At 41.0% G+C, this 26496-nt stretch overlaps 1 protein-coding gene across 1 annotated transcript in view; it reads left to right on the top strand.

Moving 5' to 3' along the window:
* Positions 1-5694: 5694 nt before the first annotated feature.
* The window catches only part of LOC149444262 (galactosylgalactosylxylosylprotein 3-beta-glucuronosyltransferase 1-like), a 294915-nt gene continuing 274113 nt past the window's right edge, over positions 5695-26496 (top strand). The window contains exon 1 of the mRNA XM_089654742.1: positions 5695-6231. The gene's annotated coding sequence lies outside the window, so the exon portion shown is untranslated. The remainder of the gene's footprint in view (positions 6232-26496) is intronic.

The following is a 26496-nucleotide window of genomic DNA, read 5'->3' on the forward strand; positions in this document are numbered from 1 at the left end:
ATATCCTCTCCCCCCTTCTAGTACAAATCCTCTGCCCTCATAATCACCTCCTCCCAGCACAAATCCTCTTTCCCTCATAGCACACCCCCCTCCCCAAATTTCTTTTCTAGTACAAGCCCTTTCCTTCCCCCAAATCTCCTCTCCCAGTACAAATTCTCCCTTGCCAAATTCCCCCTCCCAGCTCAAAACCTCTCCCCCCACCATCCCCCTTACCAGCACAAATCTTCTCCCCTCTGCTAGCACAAATACTCCCTCTGTAAATCCACCTGCTAATGCAAATCCTCTTATTGCCCCTCCAAATTGGCCTCCCAGCACAAATCATCTTCTCCCAATCCCCCCTCCCAGCACAAATCCTCTCTCCACCCCAATCAACTGCCTCACCACAGATCCCCCCATATTGCCTCCAAAGCACAAATTCCCCCCCCCCAGGACATATCTCCCCCTTCCTCCCTCCCAGCACAAATTCTCTCTCCCCTTCTAGCACAAATACCCCCACCCCCAAGTCACCCCTGCCAGCTGCAGTAGTTGAGCATCGGTGACCCAGGGCACCCCACAGAAGATGGGGGGCACATTCCCTAGGTGTTCAGCACTAGAGCACCCCTACTAGTTGAAGTAAATAAGTGGAGTTGGGTGCCGGAACTTGTTCTGGCATTTGGCACCGGGAAACAGCCCAGCTCCATGGGAAGCTGGGAGATAACGACTCTGCTTCATGCGGTGCAGTGCTGCGTAGTCCCTCTTTACTGTTCGTTTACTACAAGTCTGTGAGTTGTCTGACTTATGCAGGCCAAAGACGGGACATTTATAGGCCGAACTGTCGGCGGAACGAATAATCGGCCGATATTCACACCGTTAGTGGGGCAATGTCGTCGGCCGATTTTCACGGTTCTTCTCGTTTCTTTTTATGGGTCATACTGGAATCTCTACGAAAAACGTAAGCATTGGTGGCAGCAACGACCGATTTTTCGTTTATCGGCTGACAATTCGGCCGCTAAACATCCCGTCTATGGCCTGTATTACTAAAAGCAATGTACTCCCTGTGTAGTTTACAGATTACTGCAACCGTTGTCAAGGAGTGAGGTTCTGTCAAGGCTGGATTCACACCATATCCAGTGCATTTAGCTGGTGTTGTGCACATGAAATGCATTTGTATTGACATTAATTGTTTTGCTGCATTGCATTGTGTTGATGTGCATTTTTTGTTCATTGGGACAGACTGACAACTCATGGGGCCCCCGGGCAATAGGGGATCATGGGTGTGACGGGAGTGACTTTTGGGGGTGGGGGGACCTCTGTATCATCTCCCCAAATCATTATGTTTAACCCACCCTGTGCCTGTTTAAGGGGTACAGGGTGTGTATGTGAATGTCTGAGTCTTGTGTATAATGTGTGTTCCTTTGTTCTCGGCCACATGGCTGTCCATTGTCTGTTTGCCATGTGCTACCCCCCATTGTGCTGTGTCTTCCTGTCCAGCCAACTATTATGGGATGTACTGTTTGTGTATTGGTGTGGAGGTTGGTCAATGTCCTTTGCCATGTGCTTCATCCCATTGTTCTGTGTCTTGGTTGGATGGGGAGGGGTGATGAGGTGTTTCCTGCCTATACTGTAGCCCTTCCCACTGATAGGGTGGGCTGATGAGGTGTTTCTTGTCCCTGGTTGTCTTTCCCCGCCCTCTGTATATATTCTGTTTTTTGTGTTAAAATAAAGAGTTGGCTTCCTGTATTAAGAAGAGCTGGGTGCTGTCTTTTTCCTGAGGGATTTCAAGGGTGTGGTCGGTGGATGGTGTTCGGACAGGGGAAGCTGCGGTAGAACGGAAAAACTCAGTGCGGTCTGGGTTCCGGTTCCGTTACAATGGGGCCCCTGTGTCCTTGCCCAAACTCAAAAAAGCCTATGAAAAAGGTTCCAGGGGCAACTCATGGGGCCCCCTACTGACCCCGGGCCTTCGGGCAGTGCCCGAGTTTCCAAATGGTCAGTTCGCCCCTGTTGTTCACAGCAGAATCCAAAATTCATTCTTCTTTCCCTAAATTGCATTGCATTGCACTGTGTATAAGACTCCGTTCACGTTTTCCATCTTTCTACAAGCGTTTTTGACGTGTTTTTGATGGGGTTTTTTTACCACGTTTTGCATTTTGTTCAGCCTTTTGTTTTAAAGTGGATTTTTTTTTCTGGGCAGAATAAAAATGCAAACCGCAGCAAAAACGCACTACCATGCATTTCAGCAGATTCTCCATTGAGTTCTATTGTAGTTCACACTATAGAAACGCTGTCTAGATGCATTCCGGATGCGTCTCTGCATTTTATGCGTTCTGGTGCGCCCCAGTACTTTTTTTATGCATTCCAGTTCATTTTTACCTTCAATTTAAATAGGGACATGTTCATCCAATCCGTTCCAGTGCATTTTTTATGCATTGCAAGGCGTTCCAGTACAGTTCTGTGCAGAAAAAATGCAGCCTGTTCTACTTTTTTTTCTGCAACCGGAACACACTGGGACTGCAAACACTGAACTATGACATTGACAACCATATAACCTGCTTTCTGTGCGTTTTGGGTGCAGAAAAAAGGCAACTAAAACGCATGTAGTGTGAACTGCCCCCTTAAAAAAGTCCCTGACCCTTTCCAAAAAGGCAGCTGCTCTAAAATGCACAGATGTGAATGTGTCCAATAGTTACATAGTTAGTCTGGCTGAAAAAAGACAAAAGTCCATCCAGTTCAACCATAGAAAAAAAAAAAAAGTTACAATCCTATACCACAGTTGATCCAGAGGAAGGCAAAAAAAACCAGCAGAGCATGATCCAATTTGCTCCTGCAGGGGAAAAAATTCTTTCCTGATCCCCCGAGAGGCAATCGGATATTCCCTGGATCAACTAAAGGATAACTAATAGGAAACCATGTTAAATGGACTGTAGACCGTTTCTGCAAAAAGCACTAAAAAACGCATTGGCGTGAATGGAGGCTAAATGCGGCATGTTCCATTTTCTCAGTGCAACACGTCGGTGGAGTCTATGGATTTCGGCTTGTTATTGCATCGTGCAGAGCAATGCAGTGCAATGCACCTAGTCTGAATGAACACAATTGCAGACCCAGCAATTGCTCCCTCTACTGACACTTTTATAAATGACTATATTACACCAAACAATATGCCAAGAGCAAGTGTGTAAAGGAGCCGTTGTGGTCAACGTACTATAATAACTCCAAATATGAACTTGCAGAAAATGCCGTATACTTTCCTGGGGAATCTGTGTTCACTTCAGTGATTGGAGGCGCAGGGAACACTTCCATTTCTCCGGAATTCATCTGCACATGAAATGGGTGAATTCGGTGAACACAGCGACACGACTGAACTTTCTGTTCCTTAAGTAAATCAGCTTACACATTTCCTCAATGCCTGCAGATTGGAGGCGGCTGGAATGTGGGCTGAAGAGATAGGAAGCCGAACAATCCCAACACTCAGATCATTTCATGAGAAAGAAAAGAGAATTGTCTGCGGAATCCGCACCAGAGATCCGGGATTTACTACACCTCCCTCCTTTACTGCAGACTCCAGATATACCCCACTGCCCCCCTAACCCACTACACATCCCAGATTTACCCCCCCCCCCCCACCGCCAATATTGCACACCCCCAATTATTCCCCCCCCCTTTTCATCAATACTGCATACCCCAAATTATTACCCCCCCCCTCACCAATATTGCACACTCCAGATTATCCCCCCCCCCCTTCATCAATCCTGCACACTCCAGATTATCCCCCCCCCCCCCTTACCACTACAGCACATCTTAAATTATCCCCAGATTATCTCCCTTTACCAATACTGCACACTCCAGGTAACCCCCCCCCCACACACACCAATACTGCACACCCCAGATTATCCCCCCCCCCTCACCAGTACTGCACACCTCTGATTACCCCCCCCCCACACACACACACACACCAATACTGCACACCCCAGATTATCTCCCCCACCACCAATACTGCACACCCCAGATTATCTCCCCCACCACCAATACTGCACACCCCAGATTATCTCCCCCACCACCAATACTGCACACCCCAGGTAACCCACCCACACACACAACCAATACTGCACACCCCAGATTATCCCCCCCCCCACACCAATACTGTACGCCCTAGGTAACCCCCCCCACACACACACCAATACTGCACACCCCAGATTATCCCCCCCCCCCTCACCAGTACTGCACACCTCTGATTACCCCCCCACACACACACACACACACACACACACCAATACTGCACACCCCAGATTATCTCCCCCACCACCAATACTGCACACCCCAGATTATCTCCCCCACCACCAATACTGCACACCCCAGATTATCTCCAACCCCACAACAATACTGCACACCCCAGGTAACCCACCCACACACACAACCAATATTGCACACCCCAGATTATCCCCCCCCCCCACACCAATACTGTACGCCCTAGGTAACCCCCCCACACACACACCAATACTGCACACCCCAGATTATCCCCCCCCCCCACACCAATACTGCACGCCCTAGGTAACCCCCCCACACACACACCAATACTACACACCCCAGATTATCCCCCCCCCCACACCAATACTGCACACCCCAGAGTATCTCCCCCCCACCAATACTGCACACCCCAGATTATCTCCCCCCCCCCCACCAATACTCCTCCCAGATTATCTCCCCCCCCCACCAATACTGCACACCCCAGATTATCTCCCCCCCACCAATACTGCACACCCCAGATTATCTCCCCCCCACCAATACTGCACACCCCAGATTACCCCCCCACACACACACCAATACTGCACACCTCAGATTATCCCACCCCACCAATACTGCAAGATTTACTTTACATCATTTTTGTCACCCTACTGTGCACCCCACATTTACTTCTCCATCCCCTCATTTTACACCCCATAATTACCTCACTGTTCCCTCATTGTACACCCCACATTTATCTCACTGTCCGCTCACTCTGCACCCCACATTTATCTCACTATCCCCTCACTCTTCACCCCACAATTACCTCACTATCCCCTCACTCTACACCCCACATTTACCTCACTGTCCCCTCACTCTGCACCCCACATTTTCCTCACTGTCCCCTCATTGTACACCCCACATTTATCTCACTGTTCCCTCACTCTGCACCCCACATTTACCTCACTGCACCCCACATTTACCTCACCATCCCTTCATTGTACACCCCACATTTACCTCACTGTGCCCTCACTCTACACTCCACAATTTCCTCACTGTACCCTCCACACTTACCTCTCTGTCCTCTCACTGTACACCCCACATTCACTTCACTGTACACCCCACAATTATCTAACTGTCTCCTCACTGTACACCCCACACTTACCTGTCATCTCACTGTACACCCCACACTTACCTCGCTGTCCCCCCATGACGCACCCCAGATGGACCTCACTGTACACCCCATATTTTCCCCTCTTCCCCTCCCTACATCAGATCCTGTGTGACTCCCCCCAGTCATATTGCAGGTTATCCCCCCCCCCCCCCCGGTTTCCATATTGCACACAGCACACACTCCATGCGTCTGCTCCAGCTTCCTCAGCCCCTCTTCCTGACATTCTCTCAGCTCCTCACACAGCAGATATGACCGCCTTTCATTCAGCCAGACTTTGATGTATCCTTCAATCTGCAGTTCTGCAAAAAAAAAAGGGAAAGAAAAAAATCAGAAATCCGCCACTTTTTCCTCGTTAGACTCCCGACAGCCCCTGGTACCCATTTCTCCCTGTCGCTGCCTGCCTAACCTGCATCCAATCAGAGCCCAGCTCACCCCAACCCTCCCCGCCACTCAGATTTAAATGCAAGGATGTGCATTGTTCTCCTCAGACATGAAACAATCTGGGGAGGCTAAGCAACGTTTCCTCTCCTTCTCTCCTCCGAGCTCTTTCACGGTTTAAGGTGGCGCAGCGACTGGGGCTGGCTGTCCTCGGCAAAGCGTGAGAAGATTCGGGAGGACTCCTTAAGAAGTGTCACCGTACGTCGCTCGGGCTCAGCTGCACCGGAAAAAAAAGGGACTGAGGGAATGGAGTGACTTCGGGGACCATGCTATGCGGTCGCTGCTTGTGTAAAGGGCTAGCCAGAGCCGGTCGCCGTTGAATCCCACAGCTCTCAGCGGCAGAAGAAATTTATTTTTTTCCCCACCATCTGTCCTGTGTCTCCGAACGCTGGAGAGAAAATGAACCAGCCCCCGTCAGCTAGGTAGGATCGCATGCTTCATGCTACCCCTAGAGATCCAGTTGGAAGGTGTAGATTGCAAGCTCTGCAGGACAGGCCACTCCAAGGCAATGCAATGCTGCGATTTTTTTTTATTTGTTATCGTATGCCTTTCATATGTTGCATGTTCTTCCACTACTAGGTACATCCTTGGTGCTAGGATGCTGCTGTGCAAAGATCCACAACGGCAGCCCTGACATCTGCTTTGCTTGTGAGCCGGATCGTTTGTGTATGATGGAATGCCGCTGGTTTTACTGGAAGTGCCCACAGCGTTACATTTCACATGTATGCAGCAGATTGACTCCGGTTATATAGCACGGGATAGGCTACAGCATTGGGAAGGGTACATTGAGTCATTCTCCTCTTGACAGGAGAGCTTACAATCTAATGCTGCAGACACAGTCTCATTTATTTCTCTATCGATTGATAGGGATCTGACCTGGTCTGCATCGTCTTATAAAGTGCAAAGTACCAATTACGTGTGCCATTGTGCGCACCTGCCCCGTACACCTAGTGCCATTTACATGTGTCATTGAGTCAACAGAGCTTACAATCTAATGCCCCGAACACATGTGCGCACCTGCCCCGTACACCTAGTGCCATTTACATGTGTCATTGAGTCAACAGAGCTTACAATCTAATGCCCCGAACACATGTGCGCACATGCCCCGTACACCTAGTGCCATTTACATGTGTCATTGAGTCAACAGAGCTTACAATCTAATGCCCCGAACACATGTGCGCACATGCCCCGTACACCTAGTGCCATTTACATGTGTCATTGAGTCAACAGAGCTTACAATCTAATGCCCCGAATACATGTGCGCACATGCCCCGGACACCTAGTGCCATTTACATGTGTCATTGAGTCAACAGAGCTTACAATCTAATGCCCCGAACACATGTGCGCACCTGCCCCGTACACCTAGTGCCATTTACATGTGTCATTGAGTCAACAGAGCTTACAATCTAATGCCCCGAACACATGTGCGCACATGCCCCGTACACCTAGTGCCATTTACATGTGTCATTGAGTCAACAGAGCTGACAATCTAATGCCCCGAACACATGTGCGCACATGCCCCGGACACCTAGTTCCATTTACATGTGCCATTGAGTCAACAGAGCTTACAATCTAATGCACCGAATACATGTGCGCACATGCCCCGAACACCTAGTGCCATTTACATGTGTCATTGAGTCAACAGAGCTTACAATCTAATGCCCCGAACACATGTGCGCACATGCCCCGTACACCTAGTGCCATTTACATGTGTCATTGAGTCAACAGAGCTTACAATCTAATGCCCCGAATACATGTGCGCACATGTCCCGAACACCTAGTGCCATTTACATGTGCCATTGAGTCAACAGAGCTGACAATCTAATGCCCCGAACATGTTTGCACACATGCCCGTACACCTAGTCCTATTTGTATGTGCCATTGAGTCAACAGAGCTTACAATCTAATGCCCCGAACACGTGTGCACACATGCCCGTACACCTAGTTCCATTTACATGTGCCATTGAGTCAGCAGAGCTTACAATTTAATGCCCCGAACACATGTGCACACATGCCCCGAACACCTAGTCTTATATGTATGTGACTGCATTGAGAAGAGTACATTGAGTCATTCGTTTGGTCCCTGCGCCAGCGGAGCTTACAATCTAATGCCCCGAACACATGTGTGCACATGCCCCGTACACCTAGTGCCATTTACATGTGCCATTGAGTCAACAGAGCTTACAATCTAATGCCCCGAACACATGTGCACACATGCCCCGAACACCTAGTCTTATATGTATGTGACTGCATTGAGAAGAGTACATTGAGTCATTCGTTTGGTCCCTGCGCCAGCGGAGCTTACAATCTAATGCCCCAAACACATGTGCGCACATGCCCCAAACACCTAGTGCCATTTACATGTGCCATTGAGTCAACAGAGCTTACAATCTAATGCCCCGAGCACGTGCGCACATGCCCCGGACACCTAGTCCTATTTGTATGTGACTGCATTGAGAAGAGTACATTGAGTCATTCATTTGGTCCCTGCGCCAGCGGAGCTTACAATCTAATGCCCCAAACACATGTGCGCACATGCCCCAAACACCTAGTGCCATTTACATGTGCCATTGAGTCAACAGAGCTTACAATCTAATGCCCTGAACACATGTGCACACATGCCCCGAACACCTAGTCTAATATGTATGTGACTGCATTGAGAAGAGTACATTGAGTCATTTGTTTGGTCCCTGCGCCAGCAGAGCTTACAATCTAATGCCCCAAACACCTAGTGCCATTTACATGTGCCATTGAGTCAACAGAGCTTACAATCTAATGCCCCGAACACATGTGCACACATGCCCGAACACCTAGTGCTATTTGTATGTGGCTGCATTGAGAGGAGTACATCGAGTCATTCGCTTGGTCCCTGCACCAGGGGAGTTTACAATCTAGTGCCCCAAATACAGTCCCATTTATTTCTATATCGATTGATAAGGATCTGACCTGGTGTGAATCATTTTATAAAGTACACATAACAATTTAAATGTGCCTTTGTGTCAACAGAACTTACAATCTAATGCCCCGAACACATGTGCACACATGCCCCGAACACCTAGTGCCATTTACATGTGCCATTGAGTCAACAGAGCTTACAATCTAATGCCCCGAACACATGTGCACACATGCCCCGTACACCTAGTGCTATTTGTATGTGACTGCATTGAGAAGAGTACATTGAGTCATTCGTTTGGTCCCTGCGCCAGCGGAGCTTACAATCTAATGCCCCAAACACGTGAACACATGCCCCGAACACCTAGTGCCATTTACATGTGCCATTGAGTCAACAGAGCTTACAATCTAATACCCCGAACAAATGTGCGCACATGACCCGAACACCTAGTGCTATTTGCATGTGGCTGCATTGAGAAGAGTACATTGAGTCATTCACCTGGTCCCTGTGTCAGTGAAGCTTACAATCTAATGCTGCAGACACAATTGCATTTATTTCTGTATCGATTGATAATGATCTGCATCATTTCATAAAGTATATATAACAATTTAAACGTGCCTTTGTGTCAACAGAGCTTACAATCTAATGCCCCGAACTCCTAGTGCCATTTGCATGTTGCATTGTGGCTGCACTGAGAAGAGTACACTGAGTCATTCACCTGGTCCCTGTGCCACTGAAGCTTACAATCTAATGCTGCAGACACAATTACATTTATTTCTGTATCAATTGATAAGGATCTGCATCATTTTATAAAGTACATATAACAATTTAAACGTGCCTTTGTGTCAACAAAGCTTACAATCTAATGTCCCAAACACATGTGCACACATGCCCTGAACACATAGTACCATTAGCATGTGGCATTGAGAGGAGTACATTGATTCATTCGCCTGGTCCCTGTGCCAGCGGAGATTACAATCTAATGCTACAGACACAGTCACATTTATTTCTATATATCAATTAATAAGGATCTGACCTGGTCTGCATCATTTTATAAAGTACATATAACAATTTAAATGTGCCTTTGTGTCAACAGAGCTTACAATCTAATGCCCTGAACACATGTGCACACATGCCCCAAGCACCTAGTGCCACTTGCTTGTGCCGTTGAGTCAACAGAGCTTACAATCTAATGCCCCGAACACATGCCCACACATGCCCCAAACGCCTAGTGCCATTTACATGTGCCATTGAGTCGACAGAGCTTACAATCTAATGCCCCGAATACATGTGCGCACATGCTCTGAACACATAGTACCACTGGCATGTGCCATTGTGGCTGCATTGAGAGGAGCACATTGAGTCATTCGCCTGGTCCCTGAGGCAGCAGAGCTTACAATCTAATTCCCCGACCACATGTAAACACATGCCCCAAACACATGGTACCATTTGCATGTGCCAATGTGGCTGCATTGAGAGGAGTACATCGAGTCATTCACCTGGTCCCTGAGCCAGTGGAGCTTACAATCTAATGTCCCAAACACAGTCCCATTTGTTTCTATATCTGTTGATAAGGATCTGACCTGGTCTGCATCATTTTATAACATACATATAACAATTTACATGTGCCTTGTTGTCAGCAGAGCTTACAATCTAATGCACTGAACATGTGCATTTGTATTTATGTAGATTCTGCATCATTTTATAAAGTATATATAGCCAGTACTTGTGTCTTTGTGTCAATGGAGCTCACAAATGAACAATGTAATATCCTAGACACTGTTACATTTCTGTATACATTTGTATCTACTCATAAGGATCTGGGAAGAGGTATATTCAATCATTCTCTTCGGTCCATGCACCAGCAGAACTTACAATCTAATGCTGCAGACACGGTCATCATTATTTCTATATCGATTGTTAAGGTTCTGACATTGTCTGCATCATTTTATAAAGTACATATAACAATTTACACGTGCCTTTGTGTCAACAGAGCTTACAATCTAATGCAAACACATGTGCATTTGTATTTATTTTCAAGTCTATACCAACTGATAAGGATCTGCAATATAAAGTAAATATAATTATTATTATTATACAGGATTTATATATTATTATTATACAGGATTTATATATTATTATTATTATTATTATTATACAGGATTTATATCACACCAACAGTTTGCTCAGCACTTCAATATAACGGGAGACAATACAGCAACAATACAGTTCAATACAAGAGGGAAAGGAGGGCCCTGATCCTGGGAGCTTACAGTCTAGGAGTAATAAATGCCCGTGTTCCTTTGTGTCAACAGAGCTTACAATCTAATGCAAACACATGTGCATTTTTATTTATTTTCAAGTCTATACCAACTGATAAGGATCTGCAATATAAAGTAAATATAATAATTATTATTATACAGGATTTATATACTATTATTATTATTATTATACAGAATTTATATTATTATTATTATACAGGATTTATATTATTATTATTATACAGGATTTATATATTATTATTATTATTATACAGGATTTATATTATTATTATTATACAGGATTTATATTATTATTATTATACAGGATTTATATATTATTATTATTATTATACAGGATTTATATTATTATTATTATTATACAGGATTTATATTATTATTATTATACAGGATTTATATATTATTATACAGGATTTATATAGCTCCAACAGTTTGCTCAGCGCTTTACAATATAACAGGAGACAATACAGCAACAATACAGTTCAATACAAGAGGGATAGGAGAGCCCTGATCCTGGGAGCTTACAATCTAGGAGTAATAAATGCCCATGTTCCTTTGTGTCAGTAGAGCTTTCAATCTAATACCCAAACAGAGTAACATTAGTATCTATTTTTTTTCTTTGTCATTTTATAAAATACATATAACATTTTCCATGTGCCATTCTGTCAACAGAGCTTACAATCTAGTGCCTGAAACACATGTGCATTTGTATTTATTTCTATGTCTCTATTTATAAGGACCTGGCATAGTCTGCATCATTTTATAAGGTACATATAACCATTATGTGTGTCTTTGTGTCAGTGGAGCTTTCAATCTAATGCCTGAAACACATGTGCATTTGTATTTATTGTATTTATGACTGTATAGATGCATAAGGAGCTGGCAGAGTCTGCATCATTTTATAGAGTATATATTACCAATACGTGTGACTTTGTGTCAGTGGAGCTCACACTCTACTGCCCCAGACACTGTTACATTTATATATATATCTTTATCTATAGATGAGGATCTTGGAAGAAGTACGTTGATTCATTCACTTCAGTCCTTGTACCAGGGGAGCTTACAATCTAATGCCCAGCACAGTCACAGTTATGTCTATGTCTATCTAATGATAAGGATCTGGTGTTGTCTGCATCATTTTATAAAGTATATATTACCAATACGTGTGACTTTGTGTCAGTGGAGCTCACATTCTGATGCCCCAGACACTGTTACATTTATGTATATATCTTTATGTATTGATAGGGATCTGGGAAGAGTACATTTAGGTACATTTACTGTATGTATTGATAGGGATCTGGGAAGAGGTACATTGATTTATTCACCTCAGTCCTTGCACCAGGGGAGCTACCGCAGTCACATTTACATATGTATTTTTATTTATTGATAAGGATCTGGGAAGCACACATTGAGTCATTTACTTCAGTCCCTTCACCAGGGGAGCTTACAATCTAATGCACCAGACACAGTCACATTTAGGTATCTGTCTGTATTGATTGATAAGAATATGACCTGGTCTGCATGGTTTTATAAAATACATATAGCAATTTCCATGTGCCTTTGTATCAACAGAGCTTACAATCTAATGCCTCAAACAGATGTGCATTTGTATTTATTTCTATGTCTATACTAATTCAAAAGGACCTGGCAGAGTCTGCTTCATTTTATAAAGTATATATAACCAATGCTTTTGCCTTTGTGTCAATGGAGCTCACACTCTAATGCCCCATTCACCATTACATTTATGTATAAATCTTTATCTATTGATGAGGATCTTGGAAGAGGTACATTGATTCATTCACTTGCACCAGGGGAGCTTACAATCTAATGCCCAGCACAGTCACAGTTATGTCTATCTGATGATAAGGATCTAGTATGGTCTGCATCATTTTATAAAATACAAATACAGTAAGCATTTCTGCATTGAAAAAGGTGCATTGAGTCATTCACTTGCATGCACCAGGGGAGCTTACAATCTAATACCGCAGACACAATCACATTTATGTATATATTTTTATCTACTGATCAGGATCTGGGAAGAGGTACATTGATTTATTCAACTCAGTCCTTGCACCAGCAGAGCTTACAATCTAATACTGCAGACAAAATCACATTTATGTATATATTTTTATCTACTGATCAGGATCTGGGAAGCACGCAATTGAGTCATTCACCTAGGACCCTGCACCAGCAGAGCTTACCATCTAATGTCCCAGACACAGTCACATTTAGGTATATGTCTGTATTGATTGGCAAGGTTCTGACATGGTCTGCATCATTTTATAAAATATATATAACCAATACTTGTGCCTTTGTGTCAATGGAGCTCACACTCTAATGCCCCATTCACCATTACATTTATGTATATATCTTTATCTATTGATGAGGATCTTGGAAAAGGTACATTGATTCATTCACTTCAGTCCTAGGAGCTTACAATCTAATGCCCAGCACAGTCACAGTTATGTCTATCTAATGATAAGGATCTGGTATGGTCTGCTTCATTTTATAAAATACAAATACAGTAAGCATTTCTGGATTGAAAAAGGTGCATTGAGTCATTCACCTAGGGCCCTGCACCAGCAGAGCTTACCATCTAATGTCCCAGACACAGTCACATTTAGGTATATGTCTGTATTGATTGGCAAGGTTCTGACATGGTCTGCATCATTTTATAGAATATATACAGTATAACAATTTCCATGTGCCTCTGTGTCAACAGAGCTTACAATCTAATACCCCAAACACATGTGCATTTGTATTTATTTCTATGTCTATATCAATTCAAAAGGACCTGGCAGAGTCTGCAGCATTTTATAAAGTATATATAACCAATACTTGTGCCTTTGTGTCAATGGAGCTCACACTCTACTGCCCCAGTCACCATTACATATATGTATATATCTTTATCTATAGATGAGGATCTTGGAAGAGGTACATTGATTCATTCACTTCAGTCCTAGCACCAGAGGAGCTTACAATCTAATGCCCAGCACAGTCACAGTTATGTCTGTGTCTGTCTAATGATAAGGATCTGGTATTGTCTGCTTCATTTTATAGAGTATATATTACCAATACGTGTGACTTTGTGTCAGTGGAGCTCACAATCTAATGCCCCAGACACTGTTACATTTATGTATATATCTTTATGTATTGATAGGGATCTGGGAAGAGTACATTTAGGTACATTTACTGTATATATTGATAGGGATCTGGGAAGAGTACATTTAGGTACATTTACTGTATATATTGATAGGGATCTGGGAAGAGTACATTTAGGTACATTTACTGTATATATTGATAGGGATCTGGGAAGAGTACATTTAGGTACATTTACTGTATATATTGATAGGGATCTGGGAAGAGGTACATTGATTTATTAAGCTCAGTCCTTGCACCAGGGGAGCTTACAATCTAATACCGCAGACACAATCACATTTATGTATATATTTGTATCTACTGATCAGGATCTGGGAAGCACGCAATTGAGTCATTCACCTAGGACCCTGCACCAGCAGAGCTTACCATCTAATGTCCCAGACACAGTCACATTTAGGTATATGTCTGTATTGATTTATAAGGTTCTGACATGGTCTGCATCATTTTATAGAATATATACAGTATAACAATTTCCATGTGCCTTTGTGTCAACAGAGCTTACAATCTAATACCCCAAACACATATGCATTTGTAATTATTTCTATATATATGCCAATTCATAAGGACCTGGCAGAGCCTTTTATAAAGTATATATAATATAATCTATATATGTGCCTTAGCGTCAGTGGAGCTTACAGTCTAATGCCACAGACAGTTACATTTATATATATATCTCTTTCTCCATTGATAAGGACCTGGGAAGAGATACAAAGAGGTACATTTATCTATTGGTAAGAATCTGAGAAGGGTATATTGATTCACTCACCTCATTCCCTGCACCAGGGGAGCTTGCAAGCTAATGCCGCAGACACAGTCACATTTATTTCTATATCAGTTGATAAGGATCTGACATTGTCTGCATCATTTTACAGAGTACATCTAACAATTTCCATGTGCCTTTGTGTCAAAGGAGCTCACAATCTAACACCCCAAACAAAGTAACATTTGTATTTATTTCCAAGTCTACATCAGCTGATAAGGACCTGGCAGGGTCTGTAATATAAAGTACATCTAAGCTTGAGGTGATTGTAGCCGTATTAGTGCATTTGTGACAGAAACAATTGAGTACTGACGTCATACTTTTTTTTATTTGCACTAACATACAATTTTGAGGACAAGCTTTCGGGGAATGTTCCCTTCTTCAAGGTCCAGGCAGTACTATTTCACAAAGTTTTAGCAGAATGTTAGAAGAGATGTTGAAAGGGGTAGGAAAAAACCAAAAACAGAAAGAAACACACACAAACAAATGTACACAGCAAAGTACATCTAAAAATGTTCATGTTTCTTTGTGTCGGCAGAGCTTGCAATCTAATACTCCAGAGTGATATTTGTATTTATATTTTTATGTTGTTTATATAAAATACATATGGCAATATCCATGTGTCTTTGTGTCAATGGAGCTTTCAATCTAATGCCCCAGTCGTAGTTACATTTATGTCTATGGTTTTATCTAGTGATAAGGATCTGGCATGGTCTGCATCATTTTATAAAGTACATATAACCATTTCTGCCTTAGGAAGGGTACATTGAGTCATTCACTTAGGTCCCTGCACCAACAGAGCTTACAATCTAATGTCCCAGACACGGTCACATTTATGTATAGGTCTGTATTGATTGGTGAAGATCTGACATGGCCCGCATCATTTTGTAAAGCACATATTACAATTTCCATGTGCCTTTGTGTCAAGAGAGCTTACAATCTAATGCCCCAAACCCATGCACATTTGTATTTATTTCTATGTCTATATCTATTCATAAGGACCTGGCAGAGTCTGCATCATTATATAATGTATATATAATGTATATATGACCTTTGTGTCAATGGAGCTTACAATCTAATGCTGCAGACACAGTTGCATTTGCTTATATACCTTTTCTGTTGATAAGGATCTGGGAGGCATACATTGAGGTACATGTATCTATTGACAGGGATCTGGGAAGGGCAGACTGATTTATTCACCTCAGCCCTTGCACCAGCAGAGCTTACAATCTAATGCCACAGACACAGTCACATTTTTTTCTTTATCGATTGATAAGGATCCAACATTGTCTGCATCATTTTATAAAATACATATAGCAATTTCCATGTGCCTTTGTCTCAACAGAGCTTACAATCGAATGTCCCAAACACATGTGCATTTGTGTTTATTTCTATGTCTATATCTGTTCATAAGGACCTGGCAGAGTCTGCATCACGTTATAAAGTATATATAATCATTACGTGTGACTTTGTGTCGAAGGAGCTTACAATCTAATGTCGCAGACACAGTTCCATTTTTGTATATATCTTTATCTGCTGTTAAGGTTTTGGGAAAGGTACACTGAGTCATTCACCTCGGTCCTTGCACCAACGGAGCTTACAATCTAATGCTGCAGACACATGTCTGTATTGATTGATTAGGATCTGGCATGGTCATTTTAGAAAGTACATAAAACCATTTCCATAGGTCTTTATGTCAAGAGAGCTTACAATCTAATACCTGAAACGCAGTCACATTTGTATTTATTAATATGTTTATTAGATATGTTTATCTGACATCGTCACCAAGTACATATAACCATTTTTGTGTCAATGGAGCTTACAATCTAATGTCGCAGACACAGTCACATTTATGTATATGTCATTATCTATTGATAAGGATCTGACATGGTCTGCATACAGTATAACCAATAATATGTGTATGAGTGGCTGCATTGGGAGGGGTACATTCAGGGGTGTAATTACCACAAGGCAGTTGCCCAGGGCGGCATTTTTCAGGGGGGCAGAACTTGCGGCATGGGGACCAGGTGGGAGCTGAGAGAGGCAGTGGGCTGCTTGATGGTGTATGCAGAGCCTGACTCTCGTTCCCAGGGATGTCCGGAGCTGTAAAGGTGAGTGACTTGGGGGGGGGGGGCAGCGGTGTTGTTGGTCAATATTGGGGAGCAGGTCCGATCTTTGTGTTGCCTAGGGCAGGACAAGACCTAAATACACCACTGGGTACATTGAGTCATTCACCTCGATCCCTGCACCAATGGAGCTTACAATCTAATGCCTCAACTATATTTAAATTTGAATTTATTTCTATGTCTATAAACTGATGAAGACCATGTCATATCCTTATCAATAGATATAAAGTACATAGAACAATTTTTATGTGACTTTGTGCCAGCAGAGCTTGCAATCTAATGCCCCGAACACATGCACATACTGTATGTATTTATTTCTATGTCTATATGGATTGATGTGGATGTGACGTAGTCTGCATTATATTGTATACAGGGGCGGACTGACCATTTGAAAAATCGGGCACTGCCTGAGGGCCTGGGGTCAGTAGGGGGCCCCATGAGATGTCCCTGGTACCTTTTTCATAGGCTTTTTTGAGTTTGGGCAAGGACACAGGGGCCCCATGATCCCCTATTGCCCGGGGGCCCCATGAGTTGTCAGTCCGCCCCTGATTGTATATCATATTCATATGTACCTATACATATATACGTATCAACTGCTAAGGATACAATTTAATCTGCTTTAAAAAAGACATACAGTGCCTTGAAAAAGTATTCATACCCCTTGAAATTTTCCACATTTTGTCAAGCTACATCCAAAAGTGTCAATGTATTTTACTGGAATTTTATGTGATAAACACAAAGTGGCACATAATTGCAAAGTGGAAGGAAAATGATAAATGGTTTTCAGAATTTGACAAATAACTATGTGAAAAGTGTGGCGGCATTTGTATTCGGCCCCCCGAAGTCAATACTTTGTAGGACCCCCTTTCGCTGCAATTCCAGCTGCAAGTCTTTTTGGGGATGTCTCTACCAGCTTTGCACATCTAGAGAGGGACATTTCTGCTCATTCTTCTTTGCAGAATCGCTCAAGCTCTGTCAGATTGGATGGAGAGCATCTGGGAACAGCAATCTTCAAGTCTTGCCAAAAGATTCTCCATTGGATTTAGGTCTGGACTGTGACTAGGCCATTCTAACACATGAATATGCTTTGATCTAAACCATTCCATTGTAGCTCTGGCTGGATGTTTCGGGTCGATGTCCTGCTGGAAGGGGAACCTCCGCCCCGGTCTCAGGTTTTCTTCTAAGATTGCCCTGTATTTGGCTCCATCCATCTTCCCATCAACTCTGACCAGCATCCCTGTCCCTGCTGAAAAAGCATCCCCACAACATGATGCTGCCACCACCGTGTTTCACAGTGGGGATGGTGTGTTCAGGGTGTTAGTTTTCCGCCGCACATTTATAAAAAAAAGTTCTATACTGGTCTCATCTGACCAGAGCACCTTCTTCCACATGTTTGCTGTGTCCTCCACATGGCTTCTCGTAAACTGCAAACGGGACTTCTTATGGCTTTCTTTCCACAATGGCTTTCTTCTTCCACTCTTCCATAAAGTCCAGATTTGTGGAGTGCACAACCAGTAGTTGTCCTGTGGACAGATTCTCCCACCTGAGCTGTGGATCTCTGCAGCTCCTCCAGAGTTCCCATGGACCTCTTGGCTGCTTCTCTGATGAATGTTCTCCTTTCCCGGCCTGTCAGTTTAGGTGGACGGCCATGTCTTGGTAGGTTTGCAGTTGTGCCGTACTCTTTCCATTTTTGGACAATGGATTGAACATGCGGTCATGCGATGCTGCACCCAAATTAAATTTACGTCCTTTTTTTCCCACAAATTGAGATTTCTTTCGATGGTATTTGATCACCTCTGCGTTTTTAATTTTTTGCTCTATAAACAAAAGAAGACCGACAATTTTGAGAAAAAAAAACAATATTTTGGACTTTTTGCTATTAAACATGTCCAGTAAAAAAATTTTAAAAATCAAATATCATCATAAATTTAGGCCAAAATGTATTCTGCTCCATGTCTTTGCTAAAAAAAAATCCCAATACGTGTAAATTAATTGGTTTACGTGAAAGTTATAGCGTCTACAAATGGCAGTATAGATAATGGGATTTTTTTTTTCCTACTAGTAATGGCAGCGATCAGCGACTTTTAGCGGGACTGCAGCAGGCATTCTGACACTGGGGGGGAACTAACTTGGTGTCACTGACATCCTCAGTGACACCAATACAGTGATCAGTGCTAAAAAACAGTACTGACACTGTACTAATGACACTGGGCAGGAAGGGGTTAATGTGAGGGGCGATCAAAGGGTTAACTGTGTGATGGGAGTGTTTTACTAGGGGGCCGGGGGGGGGGGTGCTTCACTGTAAGCACACTGATCGGGATGGCTGTATTGTGTAGTGTGCCCGAGCTGACAAGTAGGAAGACTAAAAACAAAACAGTCTTCGTCCCTGTCGATGATTGTTGGTAATCACCGGGCGCCTGCGGGTAATCACTGGCCAGGAGACAGTGATTGACATCCACGGCCCCCTACCCGGAAATACAAAATTACGTATATATACATGATTTTGCGCACCAGTGTCGCCGTGTAGCAGTATATTTACACCCAGTTAAATTACACACAGGTGGACTCTATATACTAATTAGGTGACTTTTGAAGGCAATTAGTTCCACTAGATTTTAGTTAGGGGTATCAGAGTAAAGGGGGCTGAATACAAATGCACGCCACGCTTTTCAGATATTTATTTTTAACAATTCTTGAAAACCATTTATCATTTTCCATCCAATTCACAATTATGTGCCACTTTGTGTTGGTCTATCAAATAAAATCCCAATAAAAGACATTGATGTTTTTGACTGTAACATGGCACAATGTGGAAAAGGGGTATGAATACTTTTTCAAGGCACTGTATACCCATTTTTAGGTTCCTTTGTGTCAGCAGAGCTTGCAATCTAATGACCAAAACAGAGTGACATTTGTATTTCTTTTTATGTCTGTATTGATAAGGATCTGACAGTCTGCATCATATTGTAAAGTATATATACTGTATGTAACCATCACCTGTGTGTCCGGAGAGCTTACAATCTGGTGCTTCAGTGACTGTCACCTTTACTTATGTATGTCTGTATTGATTGATACGGATCTGACACATGGTGGGCAGCCATACACAATTTGACATTATTATACAATTGAAGTGTGATTTGATCAAAATGATTGAATAAGAGAACTATGGGACAGCCATGACTTCTCTTCTGATCTGTTTAAGTCAGTCAGTGAGGGTGGAAAATTACCGATTATTGTACATCCATTGGCTGCACTGAAATGTTTTGGCCATATACTCACATTGTATGTCAATCAATCGATCAGATTATGAATTTGCTTGGTGGAAACAGAGATACCAATGATAAAATAATTATCATTGGTATTGATTAGTAATAATAATAATAATAATAATGTATTATTAATATTATATTGTTGTTATCTATATATATATATACTCAATGTCCCCTTCTCAAAATGTATTTTATTTTTTATTGTTTTATATTTTGTAAAATATATTATATTTTTGTATATTGATTATTGATATTATCATTATAAATAATTGATTATTATTATTAATAATAATATATTTTTATACATTTATTGATTTGTTTTATTTTTTATGTGATATTTTAAACTATAAATTATAGTTAGATATTGATTATTATTACTAATATTAATAACTGATTATTAATATTATATTTGTATATATTTATCAATCTTTCATTATTTTAGATTTATTTTAGATTTCATACTATAAACAACATGTTATACATTATATATTCATTAGAATAATAATAATAATTAATATTATAATTTTATATATGTATTTAATTTAGCATATATATATATATATATATATATATATATATATATATTATACTATAAATTTTATTATTATATGATGATGATTATTATTATATTTATACATTTTATTATTTTATATTTTATACTATAAATTATACTTTTATATATTGATTATTATTCTTAATATTAATAATTAATTTTATATTTATTTTATGTTATACATTTTATTTTTATATAATGTATTATTATTATTATTATTAATAATAATAATATAATGTTATTATCATTATTATATTTGTATATTTTTTAGTTAGATTTTATTATTTTATAATATATTATATTTTTAGATATTGATTATTAATATTTTTATTGTTAATAATTGATTACTAGTATTTTTATATTTTTTTTATTATTTTATATATTTTTTATTTTTATTATATATATATATATAAACATTTTTTATTGATTTTTATTGAATATTATTATTGTTAATTGATTATTAATATTAACGTTTTATATAGTTATTTTATCTTTTCTATTTTATAATATATTTTTCGATATTGATTATTAATATTATTACTGTTAATAATTGATTACTAGTATTTTTAGATTTTTTTTTAATTATTTTATATTTAGTTTTATAATTTAAAATTATATTTATATATATATATATATTTATATATATATATAGATAATATACAGAAAAAAAGTGAGCGCTACTAATAAAAAACAAGTAAGCAGCTAATAGCACTAAAGATGATCACAACCACCTTTGGTATAAATAAAATAAGTAAAGTGCAGCGCTAAAATGACAATTGGAAAAGTTCAATCTCCAAAGTTCGATAGAAAAGCGATCTAGACACACACATAAATGTTCATAGGATCAAGCAAAATAATAAGTGAACACAGCTGAAATCGGGTCCGGGAAATGGCCAGAATGCACACTCACCAACCGCACATAGGGAATGCGCGTTTTGTTTTATATCCCATCAAACGAGTACCGATATCCCACAGGGAGAGATGTCCTCAAACGGTCTGCTGGGCTAATATGGTCTCCTCAGTTTGAAATGGATCACTCACGGCACACGTCCCTACCAGGTACAGGTATCCCTCCTCTGGGTGATGTGTAGCTGTGTCTGCCGACCCCTCAGTGGGGGGTAAAAAATGGAGAAGTACCCATAGTGTAGTATATCCAAATTTATTGGTGAAGAAAGGGTTAACAACCCAGGTCAGTAATATTACTGGCAAGAAGCCAGAAAACACAGAAATAAAATTGATTAAAAAAGTAAGTTACTGACCCTTTGAAAGCAAACACCCAGACCTCCACGTGGTCTGGGTGGTAGAGAGGCGTCACAGGCTGTCAGTTCCTCCTGAGGCCTTTCGTGCTAAGGCACATCTTCAGAGGGGATGCTGACAGCTCTGTGACAGACGCCAAATGAATATATGGAGAAAACGCGGGGTTCGCGCATGCGCAATGGATCGCCGCCATTTTCCAGAAGACCATACAACTGCGCATGCGCGCACATCGAAGCGCCATTTTACCACGGATATACAGAGCTGTCAGCAGTGATATCTCCAGCCAAGCTAACTAGACGTATATACAGCGCAATTAAGCCTGAAACATGGCTCCACGTTCCCAGGGAGGTGGGGTGGTAATTTATTACAGATACTATCCTACCAAAGAGGTAGGACAGCGAATTTCTTTCTGCAATAATATCTCATTGGTAGATTCACCACAGTGGGGGTGACATAATAAGGGGATGTTAAAGATAAACCCATATCATGAAAAAAGCGCTCCGAGTGCCCAGATAACAAACATTAACAGTCTACAAAGTGTCATTATATCCAAGTGATTGACGGTCTGTCAAAGAGCCAAATAAGCAAAGATAAAAACAATATATATCATATGTCAAAAATCATATATGAAAATGCATATATTAAATTGCATAACATATCATGTGAGTACCATATATATTAAATAAATGGATAAATAAAAGGCTTGTGGTCGTGAAACAATAAGCCGAATAGGATAGCTTACAATAAAATAAATTAAATGGGCAAAGTAGGATAGCTATAAATAAATCGATTCAACTAGGACTACTGTGTTAAGTATTGCGTACCCCACCCAATACTTACTTCTGTTTTTAGGGACACCAAATTGATGCCATGGGGTTTAGGTTGTGCATGTGACGCACCACCTATAAGATAATTTTTTTATATATACTGCTAAAAGGTGATTTCGACCACACATGTTGAATATTGTAAAAAGGTAACATTAATTCATCCTTGGCATATCTTAGGTGCTCCGGGAACAATGATCACCACCACGTGTAATATATGTATTTCGGTGCAAATTCTTATGTACTGATCCTTAGGTTTACACCAGAAGTACTCAGGGTAATGCTGGTATGGTAATAAATTGAGTTTTTAGAAATGCTATAGAATAGAATAGCATAAATAGAATAGAACAACCTAGACGAACACATAATTCAAACTTGAAATGCAGGGCTAGTATTGGTCAGTCATGAAATATACTCTGTGCAGGTCATAATTCAATAGACAACAGGGCGAGAAGTGACTAGACCAAACAAAAAGAGTGAAGTGACACAAAAGTAGAAAAAGGATACTAACTATTTGCTATATAGCAATTAATATCAATTTCGATATTGTGCCCTTTAGGGTGTAAGGTATCAAGTTCATACACCCATTTTGTTTCAGCCTGTGATACGGCCCTGGTTTTATTCTGACCCCTCCAATGTGGTGGTATTGTCTCAATTCCTGCAAATTTGAGGGAAGAGGGGTCACAATTATGGAATAGCCTATAATGGTTCGAGAGTGAATGCTCTCTATAGCCCTTCCTGATATTATCTACATGCTCTCGCAGCCGGTCACGGAGGCGTCTGGTCGTGCGCCCCACGTATTGTTTATGACACGGGTATTGGAGAAGGTATACCACAAACCTACTATTACAGGAGATGAATTGGTTGATGGTGTATGTTTTATTGGTAGTAGAAGAGCCAAAGTTGTTAATCCTGTTCTTCCTTGTACCGTTGCACTTACAGATAATACATTTATTACAGGGATAAAACCCTTTAAGTTCTCCAAAAAATGTAGCACCTGTCGGAGGGTTTATTGCATTAGGGGCTATCCGATGCCTAATTGCTGGCGCTTTTCGATAAATAATCTCTGGTTTATCAGGTAGGAATTTGGATAATATGGGATCCAATTTCAGTAGTTCCCAATTCTTTTTTATAATCCCTCCAATTTGTCTAAATTGTGTGGAAAATGTTGTTATGAAAGGACAGACCCTTGCTTCTGTGCGTTTTGGTCTGTTAGATAACATGGTGTTCCTATCGTATTGGGCAACCATCTGTATTGTATTATCCAGGGTGTCTTCCTTATAGCCCTTTTCTAAAAACCTTTCCTTCAGTATTAGTGCTTGGTTAAAATATGTATTCAAGTCTGTGCAATTTCGTCGAATACGCATAAGTTGACCTTTAGGGATGTTATTCAGCCAATTAGGGTGGTGGCAGCTACTTGTAGGAATGTAGCTGTTCCTATCGGTGGTTTTGAAAAATGATTTTGTAGCAATTGTGCCATTAAGATTAATGAGTGTAAGATCTAAAAAGTTTATTTCAGACTGACTATATAGAAATGTAAGCTTAATATTCAACCTGTTGTTGTTGAGGCTGATAAAGAAGTTATTGAGTGATTCCGCATCACCATTCCATAAAAGGATGATATCGTCTATGTACCTCTTGTACATAACCAGTTCTGGCCAGTCTCTAGAATATATCATGTCTTCTTCCCAACGGGACATGAAAAGGTTCGCCAAACTAGGGGCAAACTTTGCCCCCATCGCGACACCTTTAATCTGCAAATAATAGGACTGGTCAAACCAGAAATAATTGTGTTCCATTGCGAACGCTAGTAGTTCTAAGATAAAGCATTTCTGTAATGGAAGTAAGTTGCCATAATTCGTTAGGTAAAAGTCAACCGCTTCCATACCATCCGCATGCTCAATGTTTGTGTAGAGTGAAGCTACATCAGCGGTAACCAGATAAGTGCTTGATGATGTATTCAAAGTGCTGCAGATATTCAGCACTTGTTTTGTATCCCGGAGGTACGATGGGGTCTGTACCACCAATGGCTGGAGATAGTGGTCTACATATTCCCCTATTTTAGAGCTAAGGGATCCAATCCCACTGATGATTGGACGACCTGGAGGATAGACTGGGTCCTTATGTACTTTAGGCAGAATGTACAATATAGGTAACTTAGGTGCTGTGGGGCAAAGGTAAGCTTTCTCTTTCTTATTCAGTATGTTTAAGTCATAACCTTTATTAATAATCTTCTTCAAATCCTTCTTGTACCCTAATATTGGGTCATGTGGTAAAGGTCTATATGTAGTATCATCATTCAAGATGTTTTTCACCTCGGTCATGTATTGGACCTTACCAAGGATTACTACCCCACCCCCCTTGTCTGCTGGTCTGATGACTAGGTCCTTCTTTTCAAGTAAGGATTTGATTGCCACATTATCATCTGTTCCTCTGTATGAGTTCCTAATGGGGATATTTCTAAGGTCTTTTAAGACCTTGTCTCTAAAGAGATTCACACAGGAGTGGGTCTGGGGTGGTGGGTTATAGGTGGATGCGTTTCGCAGGTTTGAGTGTACGAAACCAACAGAGCCGCTAGAAACAGCATTATTGATGATAGGATTACTATAAAAATACCGTTTTAAGGACAGCTGTCTAGCAAATTTATGCACATCAATATATGTGTCAAATTTGTTCAATTTTTTAGGGGGTGCATATTTCAATCCTTTGTCAAGAAGGCGCAATTCATTATCTGTTAGGTGTATATTACTCAGGTTAAAGATACCTTTGCCCGCTATATTTTTCTCTTTTTTGGGGTGTCTATTCGTCCTCCTTCCCCCTCTTTTTCCTCTTCTAAACCTCTTCTCTTTTTTGAATTGCCTTCCTCTAAAAAAGGCTGTTTAGAGTATTGAGGTTGGCTTGAGTTTTTGGGAGCAGGGTTTTGAGGATTTTTCCGGTAGCCCTGGTTGTTACCTTGGTAATTCGTTTGTTTCCTTTTTTGAGGAGGATAATTAGGGGGAGGATGCCTATTCCCTCCATTCCCTCTAGTGGAGTTATAGTCAGGGTGATGATATTGGTAAGGATGGTCAGAGTTATGATAATGAGTTGATTGCCAATTACCATTTCTTGGAGGGGTATAATAGTCAGGAGGGATTCTCTCCCTTGTAGTACTATTGAAGTCATTTGGATGCCTATATAGTTCTCTGCAACCTATATTACCATCTTGCAAAGGCTGAAACCTGTTTGAATAGTGTTCTTTATTATGGAATTTAGAGGATTTAGCCGTAGGTTTCTTAAGGTTGGTTTTAGAGGTAATAGGGATAGGGTTTTCTTGCAAAACAGGCTCACTCTGTTTCTGCCAATCGAAAACCTCTTGGTTAGAATAATCTTTAAACATACTGAATAAGAAAGAGAAAGCTTACCTTTGCCCCACAGCACCTAAGTTACCTATATTGTACATTCTGCCTAAAGTACATAAGGACCCAGTCTATCCTCCAGGTCGTCCAATCATCAGTGGGATTGGATCCCTTAGCTCTATCTCCAGCCATTGGTGGTACAGACCCCATCGTACCTCCGGGATACAAAACA

Source organism: Staurois parvus, unplaced genomic scaffold, assembly GCF_062004578.1.
Source record: "Staurois parvus isolate SC_StPar_1 unplaced genomic scaffold, SC_StPar_1.0 ptg000795l, whole genome shotgun sequence".
Lineage (NCBI taxonomy): Eukaryota > Metazoa > Chordata > Amphibia > Anura > Ranidae > Staurois > Staurois parvus.